Source organism: Scyliorhinus canicula, chromosome 11 (genome assembly GCF_902713615.1).
Source record: "Scyliorhinus canicula chromosome 11, sScyCan1.1, whole genome shotgun sequence".
NCBI lineage: Eukaryota > Metazoa > Chordata > Chondrichthyes > Carcharhiniformes > Scyliorhinidae > Scyliorhinus > Scyliorhinus canicula.
This window is the reverse complement of record NC_052156.1, coordinates 68043356-68061340: the sequence shown is the minus strand read 5'-3', so window position 1 is coordinate 68061340 and position 17985 is coordinate 68043356. Positions and strand designations below refer to the sequence as shown.

The window sequence follows — 17985 nt, the reverse complement described above, 5'->3', positions numbered from 1 at the left end:
GTTGCTGTTGGTTTATATTTTTCAGTTTTGTCTCTTCATGGTAGTTCAGCTTTAATTGTGGATGTCAAATGATGTAATTGTGGCTTAATAATGGATTCAGCCACAGATAATTCAAAGATATATAAACAGCACACATTTCAGTCTTAAATGCCAGCATCTTTAAGGGTGATTAATTTTGAGTAATTGGTTGGTAATCGCACAGTGGTTATTGCAATTAATGACAAATTGCTTAATTAAGCCATGACTTATGCTTTCAATTTAATGCAACTGCTTATAACCTATTGTGCGTTGTTCATTACTGTCTAAGTTGTGAGTGTTAATAACCAATACATCATTTTGTGTTACAATAACCTGACTGTAACCACAATTGTTATTGATTGTATGAAGAGCTGCCAATAATTTTCATTGTGTTGCTTTCGATGAAATGCATTCATGTGTCATGCTGACTTTAAAAATAATTATTTTGTGTTTTTTCTAATAACTGAAAACCAGTTTGTGAACAATTTGTTCTGTGATAAATGGACCCTTGGAAAATAGTTCCTACTTTGAGATTACTTCAGCAACTTGTGGGCTGCATAGTGTAGACTGGGAAGATTATTTCATAGCAGTATTTATTAATAATATGGTCTACAGCCTTCCCAATGCTTAGGTTTGGAAGGTACAACAAAGAGATGGTTTTATCGGAATGAGTTGCAAAAATAACAAAATGTTGGAGCGTTCCGGGTAAGAGGACTCATAGAATTATCATAGAATTTACAGTGCAGAAGGAGTCCATTCGGCCCATTGAGTCTGCACTGGCTCTTGGAAAGAGCACCCTACTCAAGGTCCACACCTCCACCCTGTCCCCATAACCCAGTAACCCCACCCAACACGAAGGGCAATTTTGGACACTAAGGGCAATTTAGCATGGCCAATCCACCTACCCTGCACATCTTTGGACTGTGGGAGGAAACCGGAGCACCCGGAGGAAACCCACGCACACACAGGGAGAAGGTGCAGACTCCGCACAGACAGTGACCCAAGCCGAGAATCGAACCTGCGACTCTGGAGCTGTGAAGCAATTATGCTAACCACAATGCTACCATGCTGCCCAGCTGGCTGAATGTTCCACCGTAATGGTGAGGCAAACAGAGGGTATGCACGGAGCATTTACTTTTTGGAGGCATCATAACTTGAAGATATTGTAATATATTTGTTCCTTCTGGCTCATCGTAGAGCCTTGCTGCAATAATATATGCAAGGACGTGATGTAATGTGATGCAGAGTGGGAAACAGAGAAGCAGCAGGTATGACAGAGAACGTGCTACAATAAAATTACCAAATAGAAAATGCTGCAAAGTCTTAGCAGGTCTGGCAGCATCTGTAGGGAGAGAAAAGAGCTAACGTTTCAAGTCCGGATGATCCTTTGCCAAAGCATAACAATAAAGTTATGTCTGTTTATCATGTGTTCTTGGATGCCATTCTCCAAATGTACAAAAGATATCAAATTAAGTCAGATTTCAAAATGTCAGTGTCTGCTTGTGTGAACTTAAAGCTGAACAAAACCCATCTTTCGTGATAGTCAGACATATCTGTTGCATGTTCGAACAGGATACTCCCTGCTCGGACAGCAGTCAGAAATGATGATCTCATTTATTTAAAAAAAGTAAAAAAAGGAGAGCAACCTGAGTTCAATCTGAGTTGTCGAGGTCATATCAGGTATATCTTGGAATGAGGTGTAAGCAAAGTGAAGCTACTGCACAGGGCTACCTGCTTGCCATGCAAATAGATACCAGGCTATAGACTGAATAAAGTAATCCCACAATAAATGTGTCAGAGCAAAGCTCGATTGAGCGAGAACATTCAATTGCAAATGACTATGAGTAATTCAAAATTACAAGAGGTAGAGCTTCCACAAGTGTACTTAACTAGGACAGTATGTTGTCGGGACCCATGACCTTTATTGCAGCTAATGTACTCAAGACACTTAACATCACATGAAGTGGCAGACACTGGAATCAATAATTACAAGGATCTCAAGATTAGGACCAGATAATCATCAATCCTGGCTGAATACATTTTCAATGATGTCTCTCAAAGTCACATGCAGCATGGTAGCACAAGTGATTTTGATGTTCAGCTCCACATCAATATGCAGCAGGACCTACGTAACATCTAGGCTTAGCTGACAGCGAGCAGTATTTCTGTAAAATATGTGCCAGGGAATGGCCATTCCAATAAAAAAAATCCTTTTACCTTCAACAGTGCCACCATCAGCATCATCTCCTTCATCAGCAACATTTTGGTGGCAGAAGCATAATTGGAAAAGACATAACACCGGGACGCTTGGTGTACCAGTATCTTGGTGCACTGCGATATGAGATTCACTTCTCTGTATAATCTACAAGGTTCAAAATAATAATATCATCACAAGTAGGCTTCAATGAAGTTACTGTGAAAAGCCCCTCGTCGCCACATTCCGGCGCCTGTTAGGGGAAGCTGGTACGGGAATTGAACCCGCATTGTAGTCCTTGTTCTGCATTATAAGCCAGATGTTTAGTATAATGTGCTGAACCAGCCCCTGGCTCATGAATAAATGTGATGGAACACTCACTAATTGTGTACATGGGTATATCCACAACAATTACAAGCTCAACACCATTTAATTGGTGCTCTCAATATCCACTCGTACATCATTAGTACACTGCACCTACAATATATACTGGGGTGAATTCTCCACCAGCGGGATTCTCCGTTCTGCCGGCAGCTTACCCCTAACCGCGGGTTTCCTGGCGGCATGGGGTGGCTACACTAGGAAATCCTATTAGCCGGAAGTGGAAATAGAGACCCCCCCCCCGCTACCGGCAACAATGGCTGCTGAGAAGCACGCAGCCTGGGAATCTGAGGTCTATGAGATGTAAAATACCGGCAATGCTGGAAATCTGAAAGAAAAACACAAAGTGCTGGAAATACTCAGCTCGTTGAGCAGTGTTTGTGGAAAGAGAAATAGATTTAATGTTTCAGATCGATGACTTTTCATCAGAACTGGGAAAGTTTGAAATGCAATAGATTTTAAGCAAGTGAAAGGTGGAAAGGGTGGAAAAAGAATAAAGGGGAAGGTCTGTAACAGGGTGGGAAATGGGAGAAATAAACTGATGAAAGTTATCATGGTGCAAGGTCATAGGGACTGGTGTTAGAACAAGTAAAGAAACAAAAGGTGTGTTTCGAGCCGGTGTGAATGGCGGAATGATGACCAGCTGCTGTCGCAAAGCAAAATCAAGGCATAAACAAGGGTAAGACCTCAATATTTTTAACAATTTCATGATATGGAATGTGGATGACACTGGCTAGGCCAGCATTTGTTGCCCATCCTTAATTGCTCTTGAGAAGGTGATATTGAGCTGCCTTCTTGTACCGCTGCAGTCCGTGTGGGTGCAGGTACACCAATTGTGCCATATTGGAGGGAGTTTCAGGATTTTGATCCAGCAACAATGAAGGAACAGCAATATATTTCTAAGTCAGGATGCTGAGTGTTCCCATGTATCCTCTGTCCTTGTCCTTCCAGATGGTTTTGGTTGTGGGTTTGGAAATAGTTGCCTAAAGATCCTTGGTGAGTTCCTGGAGTGCATCTTGTAAATGGTACAGACTGTGGTTGTGTGTGGTCGGAGGTTGAGGGAGTGAATGTTTGTGGAAGGGGGAGCAATCAAGCGTGCTGCTTTGTCCTGGATGGTGGCGAGTTTCTTGTGTGCTTTTGGAGCTGCACCCATCGAGGCAAGTGGGGAGTATTCTATCACACTCCTGACTTGTACTTTGTAGGTGGTAGTCAAGATTTGGGCAGTCAGGAGGTACAGAATTCCAAGCCTCTGACTTACTCTTGTAGCCACAGTATTTATATGGCGAGTCCAGTTCTGTTTCTGGTCAATTGTAAACCCCCACCCCATGAAGTTGATAGTGGGAGATTCAGTGATAATAATGCCATTGAATGTCAAATGCCGATGGTTTGATTCTCTCTTATTGGAGATAGTCATTGCCTGGCCCTTCGCTCATCTTTCATTCTCACTCCATAGTATAAATATTTCCCACTTTCTCTGTCTTTAGCTTTGACAAAGGGTCATCTGAACTCAAAACATTAGCTCTTTTCTCTCCCAACAGATGCTGCCAGACCTGCTGAGATTTTCCAACATTTTCTCTTTAATTTCAGACTCCAGCATCCGCAGTGATTTGCTTTTATTGCCTGGCCCTTGTGTGGTGTGAATGTTACTTGCCACTTATCATCCAGAGCCTGGAAAGAAACAAAATGGGGCCAAGATTAATGTCTGAAATTCTTGAACTCAATGTTCGGTCTGAAAGGCTGTTAAGTGCCCAATTGAAAAATGATGCATTGTTCCTTGAGCAAGGGGGTTCATTAAGCTGGATAATGGAGATGGGATGATGACTTGTGTCAAAGTTTGCTGAGGGGCAACAGTACCTCATGCTCACAGTCACAGATGTCATCTGTGACAATGATTTGTGCCATTTTGTTGTTCTGGTGAGGTGAAAGTCTGATTGAAGAAATTGTAACATGCATGAACTAGTGGCATTGATTTGGTAGGTAAAACACTTATGAAGGAAGTTGGAAATGGGATGTTAGTTTGAACCCAGGTGGCTACACTCCCTCCTTGTGATCCCTAACACGAAGCGTGAAGGATCACATTACTGCGTTGTCTTCACTCCCTGACCCAGCGAGCACTCTTCCATGGCCTCTATACTGACCATAACTATGCAAGAAAAACTTTGACTAACAATTCTAAGTGGCGCTATGTCATAAAAGGGATTTGCATTACAACACAAAAAAAACCGGAACCTCTAACTATCCTCCATAAACTACACTCATTTCAACATCCAAACATACTAACTTCCTAATAATACAAAAATAATAGCAGCATTCACATTTTCCTCTGGCTTGGTGGTCAAGCACAGAGTTTTACAATCTTGCGGTCACACGTGAAACACATTTCTTTATTTACAAATGACGCACAATCAACGAATGTCCTTTATTGTAGATCAAGAGGTTTGGGGGCCTGGTGAAAACCGAAAATAGGGGATCTTATTCTGTATACCGGGGTGCGAGAGCGTTCGGCTCTCCTTCGCCATTTCCTCATGCTGATAGTCTGCATGATGCTGCAGAGTATCGCCAATGCTAGGAGTGATTCAACTACGTATGAAAGGGAGTACCATGTTATAAACCTATCACACCATGTTGGTGTGTTGTTACTTGTCACTGGGCTCTGGGTGCTATGGGGGAGTGAATCATTGACGGCCGGGGGGGGGTTGGGGTGAGGGGGTTCATGTTCGCGCGCAACCACATGGATCCGATGATCCAAATGACAAAGGTGGAGGACATCTTCATCTTTCTCTTCTTTCTTCTCTTCTCTTCCTTTTTTTCTCTTTTCTCTTCCTGGAGCTTCTGGAATTCTGTGGATGCAAGCATAGTTTCTGTTACTATCCTGTTTAATATCTTGTACGTTAGCATGTCTGTCCTGTAGTGCCAATTTCCCTTTATAATTGGTCACCATCTGTGACTCCCTCATTTAAAAAAAAAACGAATTTCAGGACCAGACATACTTAAAAATACTGAAACAGTGCAAGCCGTCTCGCACGCTGTGTGATTTACCATCCAAATCTTCGAGGATGTAAATAGCAGGAGGGGTGGCAACCGAAGGGTCACCTTAAACAAGACAAAAACTTTTGAACCAAAAGAGCCGAAATGAGGTGCGTATGGGCCGCGACGGGTAAGAGTTGGATGGAATCCCCGGGTAGGGCGGGCTGTGCTCTACCCGAGCTTGGCTGGCCAAAGGGGGGGGGGGGGGGAGTCCTCAGACAGGGCAGGAACCACTGCCGTTTCTCCACTGCCTGAGTAACCGGCAAGAACGGGCAAGAATGTAGTCATCGTGGGGGTTGCAGTAATGGCTCCACCGTCGAACCAGAAGAGCAGTTACCAACAGGAATCGGGCAAGTTCTCAGCGGTTTCGGCTGATAAGCATGCCGGCAAGTTCTCAAAGGTATCCGCGGATAAAAAAATGTGGCGTGGGGCCGTAGAAGCTGTTTAAACTGAAACAAAGAACACTCGACAAACACAAAACAAACAAACATGCAACGAATATTGTGCAGGTTCCATCAGAAAGAACACCGTTTCTCCCAAGCGGTTCCTTTTTAAACATCATCTGGACACCTCAGTTATCTGTTGCGAACAGGGTTGCAAAGGGATTCTCGTTTCGGGAGTGATGCACCATCAATTGGACTCGAGTCATAGTGAAGTTCCAAACAACAGGCTTTAATACGCTAGATGTAAGCCCGGCAGTGGTCGCACAGAGAAAGGCCAACTGCCAGCCAGTACAGGCTCTTATACCCCGCCTTGTAGGCGGAGCTACCAACCTCTCGGTCAATCGGCAGGGAGTCACATGACCAGCCACAACCAATTGGCAGAGAAGCACATGACTTGCTTGGGCCAATGGGCAGCGAGGCTGCTGTACCAATGGCAGCTTGGTTCTTCGGTAATATGATCTCTCTAGCCATACTACCACATTCACCCCTTGTGGAGAAAGAAGCGGGGGGGGGTGGTGGTGGGAAGGAGTGGCGGGAGAGACGGAGGGGGGAGTGTATGACCCATAAAACTGGTAGTATGACTAGAGACCTCCTCAGATGGTACCAAGGTAACTATGGCTGCCCACTGGCCCGCGACGAACGTGTCCGAAAACCATGTTATATACAGTGTACAAGGGGAAAAAAATAACAATAACCATAATAATAATACTGAGAACAAAACAAAAAAACACAGGCAAGGAACATATGCAGGATGTGAAAGTTCATAAGGTCCATCAAATTGACTCGATCAGCCGGATGGATGCCTTCGGTGTCCTGCCGGACCGGCGCAGTGGCGCCGGTGACCTTGGCGCGGTGGTCGTCCGTGACTCCGGGAGCTATGGCCGCGGTCCTGTGTCCGTACCCCTGGTCGGAGTTGGTGGTAGCTGGGCCGGGGGGAGGGGTTCCTGTGCGCTGGGTTGCGGGGGTGCTGAGGCGTTCGGGACTGGGGGGGGGGGGGGGGTTGGTGCTGAGGGGTGTGGCCGCACTCCGGTGGGTGCCAGGTCCCGAAGGGAGACCATGTCCTGTCGTCCGTCGGGATACTCCACGTACGCATACTGCGGGTTCGCGTGGAGTAACTGGACTCTTTCAACTAACGGGTCGGAATTGTGCACCCGCACATGCTTCCGGAGCAGGATGGGCCCGGGGGTGGCCAGCCAGGTCGGCAATGGGGTCCCAGAGGAAGACATCCTGGGGAAAACAAGAAGACATTCATGAGGTGTTTGATTCGTGGCAGTACAGAGGAGAGACCGAATAGAGTGGAGGGTGTCTAGGAGAACCTCTTGCCAGTGGGAGACTGGGAAACACCTGGACCGCAGGGCCAGAAGGACGGTCTTCCAAACAGTACCGTTCTCCCTCTCGACCTGACCGTTACCCCGGGGGTTATAACTGGTCGTCCTGCCCCAGGCGATGCCCCGGCTGAGCAGGAATTGACACAGCTCGTCACTCATAAAGGAGGACCCCCGGTTGCTGTGGATGTACGCAGGGTAACCAAACAGGGAGAAAATGGAGTGGAGGGCTTTGATGATGGTTGAAGTGGTCATGTCGGGGCAGGGGATGGCGAATGGTAAGCGGGAGTACTCGCCAATCACATTTAAGAAATATGTGTTGCGGTTGTTGGAGGGGAGGGGACCCTTGAAGTACATGCTAAGACGGTCGATAGGGCGAGAAGCCTTTATCAGATGCGCCTGCTCGGGGCGGTAGAAATGCGGCTTGCACTCCGCGCAAATGTGGTATTCCCTGGTTACAGTCCTGACCTCCTTGATAGAGTAGGGCAGGTTGCGGGTCTTAATGAAATGAAAGAAGCGGGTTACCCCTGGATGGCAGAGGTCCGCATGGAGGGTGCGGAGGCGGTCCACCTGTGCGTTGGCGCAGGTACCGCGGGACAGGGCATCAGGAGGCTCGTTGAGCTTCCCAGGACGATACAAGATATCATAGTTGTACGTGGACAACTCAATCCGCCACCGCAAGATTTTGTCGTTCTTGATCTTGCCCCTCTGTGCATTATCGAACATGAAGGCTACTGACCGTTGGTCTGTGAGGAGGGTAAACCTCCTGCCGGCCAGATAGTGCCTCTAATGTCGCACAGATTTTCCAACCGGCCTGTGACAAGTGGGATCAGAAAATCCTGGTCACTGTTTCAGATCAAGGTGACCTTTCATCAGGACAGGAAGGAAGGTTGGACTAGAAATTTAATGATCACTTGATCAAGGGGAACAGAATGTAGATAACGTGCACATGATGAACTTGGAGAGGAAATCAGGAGAGTTCAGGATACTGACACAGATATTGTGAAGGAACGGCAATATCTCTCTCCGGCAGTCCCTCAAAGTCAGGAGGACACTTGCAACAGAGCACGTGACAAGAGCTCGTGCACAGTGTCTTTTAACATGTTGCGATGCAGAATCACATGATGCTGGCTGACCAGGAAACTTACAAACTCTTACCATTGACATAGCAGAAGGGTTTGCAGGTAGACAATCAACCTGCTTGGTCATACAGTGAGCGCAGCTTCCATGGCAATCAAATCATGGAGTGGGACTCAAACGCAGAGTTCCCGGCTCAGAGCTACCACAAGACTTTTTGGAATGGTTATGGCCGGAATTTACCGGCTATTCACTCCAGCGGGATCCTTTGGTCCCACCGACAGTGCACCCTCACCTTGGGTATCCCGGCGATGGGGGGTGCTTTAAATGGAAAATCCTGTTGACAAGGGCGACCAGAAGATCCCGCTAGTGGGCCGCCAAATAACACGTGGTGGGTTGCGCAGAAAATGCCGCCCTATATATACTTCAAGTCAGAATGATTTGTGACGTGGTGGGGAACTTAAAGGTGGTGGTGGCCCCATGCACCTGCTGCCCTTGTTGTTCTTGGTAGTAAAAGTCACGGAGGAGCCTGGGTCAGGGGTGAGGGTGTGGGGAAACCGGGAGATTTGGTTCAGTGTGTAAGTGGCAAGGGGAATCAATGGAGGCAACAAGATAAGACAACCCCAATTTAACAACTAAAAAGTCCACAAATTCCTCCCAGTTGTCAGAGGTGCAAGGAAAAATGGTGAGGAAGACAGCTTATCATGGAGAAAAGAAGCTAGGGGCCATGAAGCTGATCCACCTTGTGAATTATGGGAGCAGCCAGAAAAGTGAAGTTTAGACCAAAATCAGTCATGGCCTTATTGAACGGTGCAGCAAGTTTGATGGGCGAATGGTCTGCACCTTATCTTTTTTCTTGCGATTTGAAGTTTTGAGATGTATCAGCTGTGTATTACATATTGAAACAGAAGAAAGAAGTAAAAAAAAAATCTTGGTAACACAGGCAAGGGAGCTTCATATGAGGAGGCACTAACGACTGCTGCTACCTCCCTCTGTGCTCTGGTAGAAATTACAAATAGATGTTTATTGATTTCACAAAGAAATAAATCCTAACTGTTGAGGAGTACAGAGAATCATATCTCTGGGTCCAGCTTTAAAAGGAGAGTGCTGCAGGTCCCATAGCGAGAGCAGCTTCAATTAAATTAATATTGCACCGCTTCTCGAAGGCTTCAGAGCAACTGTGGATGGGGCAGTGGATTGGAATGAGCCACTGACCTCTCCCCCCCCCCCCAGTAGCTCCAGCAGTTCCAGGGAACCACCCTGCCAAAGGGCATTCACCTGGGAGCCTCCGATCCCCTGGGAGACCCCCGAGAGTGCCTTTTCATCTGGTCCCCATTTGTGGAGACCAGTGCTGAATGGCGCTCGTCTGAGGTCTCCAAGGCTAATCGAATTTTCACATTAGATTGAGACAAACTGTCTCACTCCAATACGTAGATTTGCCAAAAAGTGATCCCACCCACAATGGGCGGGATTTACATCGCAACGTCTCTTGAGACCCAACAGTGTTTTGAGCCAGTTAAATCCCAGAAGGAGTCTCCCGGCTTTTATTAGCCAAACTGCGGCATGGTGCTTTTCGGGCACATCTTGGCCATTGGATCGTGCTCTATGAATCTAGACAGGCTCAGGTCAGATAAACAAAGGTAGATTTCTTTAAATGGATGGCAGAGTGGGAGGCCATAATGGAAAATGATTAGTGAAAGGGGTCTCCAGGTCCTCTGAAGCGAGTGCAGGAATCATGAGCTGGTGGGTAGGGTGGTTGGTGGAGCTCAGCATTCGTCTTACCATCAAGCGATTGAGGGTCTCCAGCAGTTTGAAGATCACCTTGAGAGGAACCCCCATAAGCTGCAGACATGTGCTCCTTGACCTTCTGAAGGCCCACCTGCCCTCCCCTGGTTACCTGAAGTGAGCCAACACTTGGAAATAGGCCTTCTCCATGCACTCTCACTGACCCATCACTCAATACAGCTCCAGGGTGAGGGTAAACATTGGAGATTAAACACAACCTGCATCCACTCAGTAGTTTACTGCATTCCTCTCTCCACTCCTTCAATGGAGGAGACCACACACTCAAATGCCAGGGACATGGTGGCATTCATGGCATTGACAGACTCCTCCATTATCTGTCAACAGCTTCTGTGAACTCTGACAAGTCCACACATTTCACACTGCTGCTCCAGTATCTACCACTTCAATGAGGACCCCCGAGGCTCAGCATCTGCAGGAAGCTGAGCATCATAAGGCCTCAGTTCTCCGATGGGGAGTAGCTGGAACTGTCACTGCCTTTCACCTGCTTCTATGCCTGTGTGCTGTGCTCAGCAGCTGTTACCATCCACTCTCAGCGGTGATTAGTGCCTCCTGACATGGGAGTATCTGTGCTAGTGAAGGTGCTCTGGATTGACGTCACACTTTTTCCTCAGATATGGCTCTTCCTCTGTCTCATTGTTCAGAAGCTATCGGTGGCACCTTGTGCCCTATCAGCACTGAGGCAGAGATGCTGTCAACAACTTCCACATCTATCCATGTCCTCCTGCCTGTGCTTGATCTGCAGCTTCCTGTGGTTACCAGGTGGCAGAGAGGTGCCAGTGCTAATACTCATCAGTAGGATTGGGGCTCTCAACCATCGCTTTTCTGATCCTATGGGCTTCATACCTGCCTTACTTTCTACAATAGGCTGGTGTGCTACAACCCATTCTATCTTCATTGAGTCCTCCTCCAAAGCTCACCATAGTGAGCAGGGCACTCCAGCTCCCGTACATCTCTGCTGCCTTGCATTATTAGCTCCCTTCTCCTGAACAACAGAAATACTTGTCTGACTTATTTCATGGCACCCAGTTGTGCTTTTAATGTCTATTGCCGCACCACTCAGAGGCCAGTTACAAGCAGCCATTAGTCCTGTTCACCCTAGCAATCATCTCTGACTGACCATGGTCCCCTGGTGTGATACCACTTTGCGGTGGTCTCTCGTCATTTCCTATGCATGGGTCAGACAGTTTGTCTCACATCTTGGGGGCACTATATAAGATATGTAGAACTGCCACTTTGCCAGCATGCATGCCCACAGCTTACCAAGATCCAGCATTGCACCAGTTTTGTACTGCTGACTGCCTCGACTACCTCCAGCCATGCCTTCTCCGCCTTCCTGTGTATTGGGAACAGAATGTCGCTCCTCTCAGAAACAGCTCCAGGGAAGTGTGACTGAAATGTGGAGAAACCTTGCTTTCATTGCAACTATTCCTCCACACCTCCTCTGCACCTCTTACTCTGTCTTTATTCCTGCAGCCTGGATGAAGATTGCAGACTGACCTTTGAATCCGACACAGGAAAACTACCTGACGGCACAAGCTCCCACCTGCTGCCTGTTATTGGCTGGCCTGCTTCTAATTGGCTGCATGGCAGGAGATCACCAGTGAAGTCCTACCGCCTGTTTTGTGGCTGTGTAACCTGCAAAAGCACCCAGCATCCTTACATTGATTTGTCTGGTAAAATCCAGTCCAACATGATGGAATATATGATCAGATCAGAGGTCCTGGTATTTTACAAAATGGTAATTTTTGTGGAGAGGTTGCATATGTCCAATGTGTAAAATGGATAGTGTTCGAAAGGCAGGTCCAGACCATCCTCTCTCGAGAGCAAAAAGGCTTTCGCAATACAATCCCTAATATTAACAGGTCAGTTAGTGGGAGATTGTATTTGGAAAAGGGAAGAGATTTACTGGGCGTAATGATGATCTTATCCGTAAAACTTCTAATTTGTCAATGTTTATGGATTCAGGATGTCCAGCTAAGAAATTAAATTGGGAATTGAAGTGCAAAGTTCTCTCTATTAATTTTAATCTTTGGAAAACATGGCTGACGTCCGCAACCATCTAAAATTTGCTCCAATTTGTACATTCACTCAATTATCTTACACACAGCAGGAACATCTAAGTGGCAGCAGGCTTCTGACTGAGAGAAAGCTGCATCAACTCACAGGGCAAATGGTCGATTTTGTTTTTTGCTTGTATCGTCCAAAATTCGTTCCTTTTTTAAATCCACGTTCTTGTGTCATTTTAGTAAATTATACTTAATATCAGGTTTGCATTCGCAATCCTTTCAAATGTTGACTTTCGTGATGGTCATGCAACAGGTCAAATTTGTTGTGTTCCTCTAATTGTTACTCCAGTTTTCCTGAAAGGCTGGATTGTAACTCTTGGGGTTAGTTAATTTAGGAAGGCAATAAGGGTACAAACGTGCAGCAAATTAATGTAGTTTGAGATATCAAAGACTTTCAGGCTTCTGTTAAAAAATGCAAGAAATAAAATAAGGCATGGCATCTAAAAAGGGAAAATAATTCTCATAGTTGTAGACTGTTGCAGAATTTTAATGTCCACTCGAGGAATAACAATAATACAATTTTTCATCTCTTACAGTTGTTGCATTCAGTTTTTAATATAACTGCACATACATGTCATTGTGATTGGCAGCCAGGGAAGGACATGAAAGTGGTTCTTTTCAGTCCTTCCAGAGTGCAGAAACCAATATGAAGAATAAATGTATATTTCCCATAATATAAAATAAAATCAGAAATTGGGGGAAACACTCAATGTCAGGCAATGTCTCTTGGAACGAGAAACCGAGTCAGCATTTCAGGTCGCTGACCTTTCATCAGAACAGGAAGATGTTGGAGATCAACAGCTTTAAAGCGAGTACAGAAAGCAGGGAACAGAGGAGGGAGGGGGGAATGTGGGCAGGAGAGAACAAAGGGGGCTTATGATGATGGTGGTGGGTATAAGTACAGAATAGAGTAAAAGGAACAATGGTGCAAGGCAAATGGAGGAGGTGATGGTACAGGTAAAAAAAAAGATAGGTCTGATGGATATTTAGCCCGGAAAAGCAGAAGGAGAAGAAACAGAAGCCTGAAAATGTGACAAAGCAGAGAGACCTTCTGTGGCACAGGACTGGGTGGAAGAAAGGCTGGTAGATCCCCAGGAGTGTGCTAACTATGAACAATTAGAGCTTACAATACCAAATACTGTCCCTCACCTCCTCCACTTTCAATGGCTCTGGCACAGACACCCTCTATTAGCAACACCTTTTGTTCAAGAGAAAATGTGAGCAGTGGTTAAGACCACCTGCTCTCTGATGGGATCTTCGTTTGACTATTTTAGCTCTGTAGTTATCTCTTCTCTCAGCACAGTAAATATCGTCTTTTCGAATAAACAACTGAAAATTGCATCTTTTCTGTTTACTGAGCTCCGAAATTATGCTTTTTTGTTTCCTTAAAAGCGGCCGTACTGAACCATTTAGTGCTGAATAGTGCAAAAAAAAGGCAATGTTTAGTGAAGTTGAAATTATTCCTTGTTGTAGTATGTGAATAAAATTGTTGGGTTCAATTAGCTGTTAAGATCTGTAGTTATAATAATGCAGTTTTTAGTTACAATAATGCAGCTTTGAAACAAATTACAGTAAATACTTGTTACCCCATGCCTGATGAACCATTTTGTTAATCACCCTGCCAGATGCTGCTTGGAAGGATAGTAGTTATTTAAAGAGTTAAAGAACCTTACTGGGTATTCTGTGCAAACTGAGGGTTTCTATTTTTGAGTTGCTTTTGTTGGTAGATTCACTGAGAATTGTAAGGAATCCAAAATAACCTGTCATGTTGGTACAAGTCAAGGATGTCATTTGCAAATAGGTGACAGAGCTTGTTCTGTCAAAAAACCCATCATGGAACATCTGCATGCAGATTCTGCTGTACCGCATCCTGAGTTTACCGTGGTTTTTACTCCAGTGTCTTTTTTAATCCATGAAAAAGATAAGAGGATAGATATTCAGACAGCTGTTCTGCCACTGGAGGTGTGCTGGAGTGGAACCTTCCTCTGCTTCTTTTCTCCACCTATTTTAAAATCATGAGTTCAACATTATCACCATAATGAGAGAGAGCCATGCTCTTTCCAAGGGCCGGCGCAGACTCGATGGGCCGAATGGCCTCCTTCTGCGCTGTGAATTCTATAATTCGATGGTTCTATCTGGAACAGTGCAACAGCAACGACTAGAGTCAGTGAGATTTTTAGAGTGATGTCTTGCCTCACCATCCAAGAACGGGAGCCAGGGTCCATGCCAGACACAAGAAGTAACCTGTTGCAAGGCACCTTGGAGAATTTGCATCGCTGGTAGAGCCGCAAATCAAGCAGCATTTGATCCATCTGTTGACCACAATGGCACATGGGTCTACTTTTTACCGCCACTGGTACTTGCAGCACATCTCACAGCAAGCCAAGGAAAACCTCCAAGTTCCTATTTACAACCACGAACACCCAACTCCCCACTCCCCCCTCCCCCTCCCCAATACACATACACACAATCCTCTGCTGTTCAGGCAAGCAGACCATAAAGATTTTTGAATTAGGTGGTTATAAATTAATTCTCCTTGAAACAAATATTAGTCCATAAACATGTCAGGTCATGGGAGGCATTTGCAGTAAAATGTAAAAATCTGCTGTAAAACCAGCGGGTGTGAGCTAATGGAAGCTGGAATTTGCTTGCCCATTCTCTTGCATTGGAGCAGGGTGGGCAGGAGCTGCGCACACCCTTCTATTGTTTCAAATTGTTGTTCCTGAATGGGGGAGCTAGGTCGCATTCTAACTATTGATCCTTCCATCAGCCTTACTGAATACTGCCCTGAAAAGCAGCAGGATTTAAGGACCAGCATTGTATGCTTTAAATGAGAGAATATTTGTGACGTTTGAATATTGCAATATTAAAATAATTGAGCAAACCCAGTTTACTAATGTTTTCATCATTTTGTACATTACTCAGAGGTTGTGCCCGGGAATAATAAAACCTTAAAATAAAAAGGTAAAATAATAATGACCTTAACTTTAACATAATTGGCATTCACAGATCCGGAAAGTACCAGAATGTTGTCCATTCAGTTTGCTAAAATGCTTAATCTGGATTTCAGTCACGCTTTAGCAGCTTTAAATTGGACAACATCAAGCTACAAGATTTACCATTAATGTGCTTAGCTTTGATTTTTATATCTCTATTTCTTACATATTGGTGGCAACTGAGAGTCATGTGCATGAAGCGAATTGAGAGGCTACAATCAGGAAATAAGGGGCTGTCTTGTAGTACTGCCGCATGTAGAGAAGAAACCATATCAAACATCACTGAAGGGAAACAAATCAGCTGATGTGAGAAATCTGGCAGATAGTGAGGTTCCACAGCTTGCTCAGGCAGCAATCTCATAAAGTCTTTGAACCAGATGGGTAGAAACAACTTCCCTGTTTAAACGAGTAGCCGTCTGTCAGCAAATAAGTTGGGACCAGCGAGGCATTTGTAGAAAAACTGAAATCTGTGGTGATGCCAGCAAATGTGAGTTAATACGAACTGGATCTTGCTTGTCCTGTTCTTCACTAGTGGAGCATATGTGGAAGATTGCAAGTTAAGTGTATGCATATCTTGGGGATTGAAAAGCTTTTTTCATTATATTCGGTAAGTCAGCCTAAATATACCATGAAATGTCTTTTTTAATATAAACAATACAATCCAACAAGCCCTAAGGCTTATGTATAGTAATATTACAACTCCCTGTCCAAGGCATTTGTGATATTTTGCAGATAGATTACAATATTCCACATTGAAAGAAAATCTCTGAAACCCAGTTACATGACTGTCAAGCTTTTTCATGCTTTAGCATGAAAACATAGCTTGGACTGTTCTTTTGTATGAACAATCCACATTTCACAATGGAAGTTAGGTGTGGGAAATATGTGGAGAATATGCGAAAAAGTGCCGTTGAGACTTCAAAATGTGCTTTATTCATTACAGTGCGTGAGATGTGCAATGCACATTTTTATGTGAAAAAATACATCTCATCAATAAACTAGTGTGTAAACATAAATAACAGAAAACTGGATCATTTAAGAGTTCTGGACTTAATAATTTGATCTTGGGTACATTTTCACAGTGCAATAATGGAAGATATTAAATTTGGACTTTTGCTAGCTGTAAACTGGCCTTTAGATTTGTACATTGGCTCTGATTCTCAAGCATATTCTGGCATGATTGACCGGCTAGTGTGTAAGCAGCATAAGAATAACAACTGTGATACAAATGCAATACCCATGTTCATTTTTATACCTGAGGTTATTTTAAAAGGAATTTTAAATTGCAATATTTGCTGCAATCTAATTATTGCGACAGATGTCAACAAAAACTGTCGAACATTTGATTCTAATCACCTTGGAGATGCTTATTAATTATTTGTTATTTGTTAAGAACCACGCTGATGTTAAATGCAAGGGTATCCCAAAACCCAGAAGAGTAAGGTGGAACACTGGTTCTTAGTGGTGTATATTTTCAATTTGGTATACTGAGAGAAAAATATATGAACCAGGGAGGAATAGACCAGTCATTCTGTGATCAACTAATAAAGAATATTTATTAACTTAAAATAAAACACATGACAAGAAGGACTATAACACACTACAGCAGTACATCTAACTACACTGATGGCTATACATACAGAGTATTATGTCGTATTATTAAGTTACCCCTTTGTTCCCAACTACCTATGTTTCCTGAACTCTGAGATGCCCCTTGTTCCCAAACAACATCCAATGTTACATACGTTGCGAGCTAATTCCATCAGATAATTACCATACACAAAGGACTGGATTCTCTGCCGCGGGATGCTCCCTTTTGCCGGCTGCCGGGGGTTTCATGACGGCGTGGGGTTGTCTCACAATGGGAAACCCCATTGACCAGCCGGCGAAACCCAGCATCCCACCGGCATGCTGAACCAGAAATCTGGCGTGGCAGGATGAAGAATCCAGCCCAAGGTATTTGTTCATGTTTGGGAAAACCGTCTTCAGTTATAGCGAAGGTGTAATCTTATTGTTTGAATTTTGGATTTTCACTGACTGCCCTTTTAACAATAACCTGCTTTCAGGGGAGACTGTTCTCTGCAGCTGGGTGTGGCTGCGATGGTAGCTGCTGCTACGTAAGTCTCTTTCTCCAGTTATTGCACTCTGGATATATTATTCTTTGATGTTATCCACCCTGGGGACCAGGCTTTTAGCATATAAGTGCCAATACCCTCATCTCTCCACTTGAAAGTTATCTCTTCTACACCTCATGTTTGAATCTTAATTTTCTCCAATTCTTAGCATATCAAATGTATTTATTATTGAAATTCAATGCTTGTTTTTTTTTGAGATGTTAAACAAATCTCCTTCATACAATTTACATGGTTCTGTTGAACAACAATGTGGAAATCTGTGGTTTGTCAGATTTAAACATCTAGTAACTGGATCAAATTGTGGAACATAGATATTTAACAATATGAACTTTTAATTCGATGTTGATTGCAAATGCCATGTCAATTTCTGGCAATATATTTCAGCAATTTAAAGTGTAATTAAAATATAATTTATTATCTTGATAACTCGAGAGTATGACACGGATGACTGAAAACAGAAGTGCGCAAAGTCATGTTTCACATTGTTGCACATTTCATTATTTTCCAATGAAACCTT

At 44.3% G+C, this 17985-nt stretch overlaps 1 protein-coding gene across 11 annotated transcripts in view; it reads left to right on the top strand.

Annotated features, from left to right (window-relative positions):
• Window positions 1–17985, top strand: part of chl1b (cell adhesion molecule L1-like b) — a 1165941-nt gene that overhangs the window by 389936 nt on the left and 758020 nt on the right. The window contains exon 1 of one of the 11 annotated variants that reach the window (XM_038810696.1): window positions 15922–15940. The exons of the other annotated variants lie outside the window; for them this stretch is intronic. The gene's annotated coding sequence lies outside the window, so the exon portion shown is untranslated. Of the gene's footprint in view, window positions 1–15921; window positions 15941–17985 lie in introns of those variants that run through there. 11 annotated transcript variants of the gene reach the window in all.